This window comes from Mandrillus leucophaeus, unplaced genomic scaffold, assembly GCF_000951045.1.
Source record: "Mandrillus leucophaeus isolate KB7577 unplaced genomic scaffold, Mleu.le_1.0 Scaffold82, whole genome shotgun sequence".
Lineage (NCBI taxonomy): Eukaryota > Metazoa > Chordata > Mammalia > Primates > Cercopithecidae > Mandrillus > Mandrillus leucophaeus.
The window spans coordinates 3313235-3319884 of NW_012108919.1; the positions used below are offsets into that span (position 1 = coordinate 3313235).

The 6650-nt window shown below is 42.3% G+C and overlaps 1 protein-coding gene across 3 annotated transcripts in view; it reads left to right on the plus strand.

Moving 5' to 3' along the window:
• Positions 1 to 6650, plus strand: part of JARID2 (jumonji, AT rich interactive domain 2) — a 328805-nt gene that overhangs the window by 249794 nt on the left and 72361 nt on the right. The window lies entirely within an intron of this gene.

Genomic DNA, 6650 nt, shown 5'->3' on the forward strand with positions numbered 1-6650 from the left:
TACATACATACATACATACGTAGATTGCTGAACTAGGGTATTGGGGTGCAACTGCTTTCTTTTGTGACTTCTTTCATCTTCTATCCATTGCCCAAGTCCCTGCCGGCTCACTTTGAAGTTTTGTTTCTTAATTTGATAGTAGGGTTGATTACTTTTCATTCTGTTTATGTATCCCGAAGATAAAACACAAACTCAGTGGGCCAGCCCCATGGTAATTGGGTCAAGCAGTAGAATTTGACTCTCCAGCTAAATGATAGTGCACAGGGAATCCCTTTAGGGTCTTTCCAAAATATAGCCAAGTGATGTTTGGCTGCTTAAGATCAAGAACTGGTCGAGGGCGGGAAGATAATGGGCAGGAGGGCTTGTCTGTGTACATGATTCATAGAGAAGAATCCAATTTTATAGAAACCACAGCCTAAATTGGAGAAAGCAAGCTTTTGGATTAAAATGATCTCTGTTGTGGTTGTAACATACCACAGTTTGATTTTTGTCCAGATGAAAACATTTGGTTTGCACTTCAGTAAATATTGTGGAGACATTGCCAGCTAATTCTGAAAAGTAATGAAATACGGCTTTGGCAAAGAGCAGATGCATTCCGTACTCTGATTGCTCTTATCTGATCCAAGTTCAGATTTTTTTTTACATTTGCTAATGCACTTGAATAATCGGGAGAGAAAATCTGCCTGTAATTTTAATAGGAAAGTGTCTGTACTGACTATACTTTTATAATGACCACCCATAAAGTCTTCCCCTGCTTCCCCTGAAAAAAATCCCACACAATTCCCAAACCTCTCAAACATACACCTTTTGTTGGTTACTTTTCTAAAATGAGAGTTTGTAAAGGAGAGATACGATGTGGTGTTCCATGTGAAAAGTCAGCCTGTCTAACTTGCTAATAATGTGAATGGGGCTTGTGTTTTCGCCATGCAGAGTCCACCCCGGAGAGGTCGTATGAGGTTGCGAGAGGTCGTATGAGGTTGCGGAGCCCTTTCTTTTCTTTTTCTTTTTTCTTTTCTTTTCTTTCTTTTTATTTTTTGAGGTGGAGTTAACTCTTGTTGCCCAGGCTGGAGGTCAATGGCGCGATCTCGGCTCACCACAACCTCTGCCTTCTGGGTTCAAGTGATTCTCCTGCCTCAGCCACCCGAGTAGCTGGGATTACAAGGTGCCTGCCACCACACCCGGCTAATTTTTTGTATTTTTAGTACCGGGGTTTCACCATGTTAGCCAGGCTGGTCTTGAACTCCTGACCTCAGGTGATCCACCCGCCTCGGCCTCCCAAAATGCTGGGATTACAGGCGTGAGCCACCGTGCCTGGCCGGCGGAGCACTTTCTAAGAAAGCCTCCCTTGTTCGCACCATCCTTACTGGTGTTTCACAGCAGGTTGTAGATGAGCCTTGCTGTGGAAAGGGGAAGGTCTCTTTTTAGAAAGTATTTTCAAGTTGTGAACCGCCTGTCTTCATCTCTCTCTTCGTGTTGTTTTCAACCTTGTAGCTAGCTCCATTCCCATTTTTGTGAATCCTGGACCCACAATGAGCTTTTCAAAAGATTGCTTCATCTGACATTTAGAGGATAAAAATTTCCCTAATAAAATGTCTAGATATGAAGCTGACCCCTTATGTGCCAAGATCTATTAAGTTACAAGCTATTTTTAATGAAAAATTTAAAAACACACTGTTCTGTTTTTTGGGTTTTTTTTTTTGTTTTTTTTTCTTTCAGACAGAGTCTCACTCTTGTCACCCTGGCTGGAGTGCAGTGGTGCAGTTTCATCTCACTGCAACCTCTGCCTCCCGGGTTCAAGTGATTCTCCTGCCTCATCCTCCCTAGTAGCTGGGATTACAGGCATCTGCCACTGTGCCCAGCTAATTTTTATATTTTTTAGTAGAGATGGCCAGGCTAGTTTCGAACTCCTGGCCTCAGGTGATCCGCCTGCCTTGACCTCCCAAAGTGCTGGGATTGCAAGCATGAGCCACCCTGCTCGGCCTGTTCTGTTTTCAAATACGTCTGCTAGATACGGAGTTTCTACCGACTCAGCACGATGTAATTACGTAATTCATCCATTAACCCATTCCCTACTGAGGAATATGCAGTAGTTTTCTCCAGTGATAAACACCCTGGTCTGCTGTGTGTCTTTGAGGGGTTTGAAATATCCTTTCCTTCATCCTGTTTGTATCCAGCAGATTCTTCCTGCTCTGCATTTATTTTTAAAAGAGATAATCAAGCTTGTATCTAGGTAAAGAAGAAATAAATGCTCTTTATGTAAATGTCTTAATTGTAGTTTCTAAGATGCTTTGTGTCTTACACATTTGAGGTTGTTATTGAGCTGTTACTTCATTCAGTCCTTTTCTATCACTGTGATCATTTTTACTTTCCCATGAAATATGAGATGATCTTACTGCATTTGTCTCAATGAGAGAAAAAGAACCCACTTTGGCCTCAGTTTTGCCAGTTCTGTGGCTTCTCTGGGTGTGGAATGACAGTTTGACCCCTCTGCGATTTTCAAGTGGACATGCCAGCAGGATTCTTAGAGGGATTTATAGCAACCGCGTGGTGACAGAGCATTGGCATGTGCAGCATTAGACTCTGTTGGCTTTATTCTTTTGTACCTACTTCAGTTTGTCTATGAGGTTAATGAGATGGACAGGTTTGAGGGTGCCTGGCCAAATTCTGGATGTCTGTTCCTTCCAGGGGAGATGTCGATTGTTCGGGAGTGCTCCTGCTGGTGGATGGGGGATGGATTGGCAGTTGTCCTTGGTGGATGATGCCTAGGAGGACAGTCAGGTCATGTGCAGGCTGGCGGGGCTGGGGGGGACGACAGTGTTGTCCTTGTGGGTTACCCACCAGTGAGAAGAAGGGGTACAAACTTAACCTCTGAACTAAGGGCACTTTGGTGGTGGTTAACCGACCTCCTCTCCTGGAGTTCATTTTTATTCTGCTTCAATCCCTTTCCTATACTTTCCCTTTTCCAAGTCTTCTTTCTTCCAGCATATTACCTCCTGATTCCCCGTTTGATTTACGAATCCCTCATTACCCATTTTTCTTTGTTGATACTTTACCTTTAGATCCAGACCAATGTGCCAATCATCTGAATAGAAGCAGAATCATCTTCTGGGTTGAAAACAATCCGTTTTTCCTTGTCCCCATATGTAGGAGAAATGGTGTTCTTTCCCACCTCTGACTTCAGGACTAGTTCCGTCAGAGGGACTTAATATTGTTAGAAGGTTTTACTTTGAGAGCAAGTTCCTCAGAATTGCCCTTATTCCTCACTGGTCTTCTATTTCTAATCTTACATTTCTTCTATTTTAGCCCCTCACTTTCTTTCCCAGTACTCAGCAGGTCACATCACCTATTTGTTTTTGTGGAGGAGCCATTAAAACAAATCCATTCATAATATTGGTGGTTTTCTGCTTTTGTTAAAAAATTATCATCTATGGGCTGGGCATGGTGGCTCACTCCTGTAATCCCAGTGCTATGGGAGATCAGATGAGAAGATCATTTGAGGTCAGGAGTTTGAGACAAGCCTTGGCAATATAGCGAGACCCCATTCCTACAAAAAATGAAAAAATTATCTGGGTTTGGTGGTGTGCACCTGTAGTCCGAGCTACAGGAGGCTGAGGTGGGAGGATCACTTGCAGCCAGGAGGTCAAGGCTGTAGTGAGTCATGATCACACCACTGCATTCCAGCCTGGGTGACAGAGTGATTCCTTGTCTCAAAAACAATATATTATCCTTTGTGGATACCAACGAAGTCTGGATGCTGAACTGAGCGTCTAGATGTTTTCTCCGTTTTAGTTCTTTGCAACATAAACTCAATCCTCACCCTTTCTCTCAGCATCTTGAGTGTGAGGAATGTGATAGTTGCTTCATGCTGCTTCTCTAATGTTTGAGTTTTTAAAAAATCCTCAACAGATCCTGTTAAGTGGAAGTTAATTCCTTATTTCTAATGTGCTTTACATGGGTTTTTACCTGATTCTCTTTGAATCTTAGAATATTTTTATTGGGTCTTATTGCTGTATTTTCTTCTTTTTTGAGACAGAGTCTTGTTCTCTTGCCCAACCTGGAGCACAGTGGTGTGGTCTCAGCTCACTGCAACCTTTGCCTCCAGGTTCAAGTGATTCTCCTGTCTCAGCCTCCTGAGTAGCTGGGATTACAAATGTGCATCCTCATTTGTATTGTTAGTTTTTGTATTTTTAGTAGAGACGGAGTTTCTCCATATTGGCCACGCTGGTCTCGAACTTCTGACCTCAGGTGATCCACCGTCTCGGCTTCCCAAAGTGCTGGGATTACAGGCATGAGCTACCGCGCCCGGCCTTATTGCTGTATTTTTATATTGCTCCCACATGGCCTCATTTGTGGAGTTTATTGCCTTTGCAACTGAGGGGAGAGAGGAAGGCTGGAGGGGTGATAGCTCTCCTCTTGAAAAACATGCCTGTAACTTTTCAGTCCCTCCTGCTCCTCCTGTTACTGTTTCCCTCTAACAAATGGTTGAATTGGCTGCAGAAGTTACTCTAAGAAAGATCTACACAAGAACCTGCTGTTTTTATACCGTTCCATCGTTTGGATTTCAGCTGCTAGTCATTGCCTCCAAGATACAATATAGGAAGGCTGTGCTTTAAAAGAAATTAAGCATGGCTATTTTTATCTGGAAGGAACTATTTAACCTTTTAAAAGAGGGAAATTTAATGGCAGAGTCTAAAACTTACAAGTTCTTTCCTAATAGTATGACTGACAGCATATGTTAGATCAATAGTAAAATGATTTGAACATTTTTTGAGGGCTGTACTTACTCTTGCTTTTTCATAAATACGTGTAAAGGTAGATTTAGGGAGGACGGATCAACAATGTTGTTATATTTGACTATGTAGATAACCTGTCTATACACACGAATGGTGATACTGTACTGAAAATCATGCTAATTAGCCTCCTGTTTTCCTAGTCAGTCTTGTACTAACTGTAAAACCATTTGGATTGAGCGTATATTTTGGTCCAGTGGAAATGCGGGTAGATATTTTTTTCTCTAACTCCTGACTCTTTATTTTACTCCCTCTTCTATTTGATTTTCCCCAAAGTCTGTGTCAGGTTTAAGAACCTTCTTTCTGTCCAGAATCTACTTCTAAATGGAGACAATTAAGGGGAGGGGAACAAAACATCAAAATGGCTTTTGTGAGACCAAGTTGAAATCTTCTATCTACAGAGGGTCTTTCTGCCGACTACATCCCTTTGAAGTTGCATATCCAGTCAGTGATGTGGTTCACATAATTTGGGGGGATTTTGAACATTGGTAGGTCATGAAGATGCCTGTAGGAAAAGGAAGGGGTTGAAGGTCCCACGTACTCTTTGCATTTTGGGGAGATGGATGCTTGGTTTGCCATTTCAGCTCCTGATACTGCTCATTTTCCATTTCCTTGTCACTGAGCATATAGTTCCAAAGCTGGACAGAGATGGTTTTAACTGTGTGTTTAAACCTTGCGATCTTTGAGATCTCTATTTAGATAGGAGAGTGAATTGGTGATTTGTCTCTTTGTTGATGTTACCAGAGTGTTTTTAGCTCATTCATAGGCAGGCAGGCAAGAGAAGACATGAATTTCCTATTTAGTTCTTTTACTATTATCTGAAGGGGATTTTGTTTGTGTTTTAGAAGCCTCTGGTTCCAAATAATGTACGAATGACTTGATTGTATCTCCTGAATTGCCTTTGTTTGATAAAGAAGAACTATGTTGTGCTTTTTTTTTTTTTTTTTTTTTTTTTTAAAGAATATTGAGCCTAAGCGTGGGCATGGGGCCTCACGCCTGCAATCCCAGCACTTTGGGAGGCCAAGGCAGGAGGATCGCTTGAGTCCAGAAGTTTCAGACCAACCTGGGCAACATAGCAAGACTCCATCTCTACAACAATTATAAAAAATTAACTAGGTGTGGTGGTGCGCCTGTAGCTCCAGCCTACAGGATTGCTTGACCCCAGTAAAGGGTGCGGTGAGCTGTGATTGCACCACTGCACTCAGCTTGGGCAACAGAGCCAGACCCTGTCTAGAAAAGTAATGATATTGAGCTTGTTTTTTTGTTACTTTAAAATCCGGAATGAGAACCTTTGAGGATGCAAGGTTAAGATGTAAAAGTGTAAGGGTGAGGAGGTCGATTTTCATGTTGGGAGGTTTATTTTTTCATTTTTTATTTCAAATTCAGCACTTTTACTTAGTGCAGCGTAGGAATTTATTTGGGTAATTTTGCATCCAGTTAACCTAATCAGGACATCAAAGTAGCTTCCAAAACCATTGGAGTTTGGGGAACTCGTATCCACCATTCATTCCTAATGAATACAACACAGTGATTTTATATAATGAAATGTTATATTCCATTTTTACTTCTAGCTTCTCTAATCGTCTTTTCTTTGATTTTTTTTTTTTTTTTTTTTTTTTGAGACGGAGTCTCGCTCTGTCACCCAACCTGGAGTGCAGTGACTGCCCAACCTGGAGTGCAGTGACCGGATCTTAGCTCACTGCAAGCTCCGCCTCCCAGGTTTACGCCATTCTCCTGCCTCAGCCTCCCGAGTAGCTGGGACTGCAGGCGCCCACCACCGCGCCCGGCTAGTTTTTTGTATTTTTTAGTAGAGACGGGGTTTCACCGTGTTAGCCAGGATGGTCTCGATCTCCTGACCTC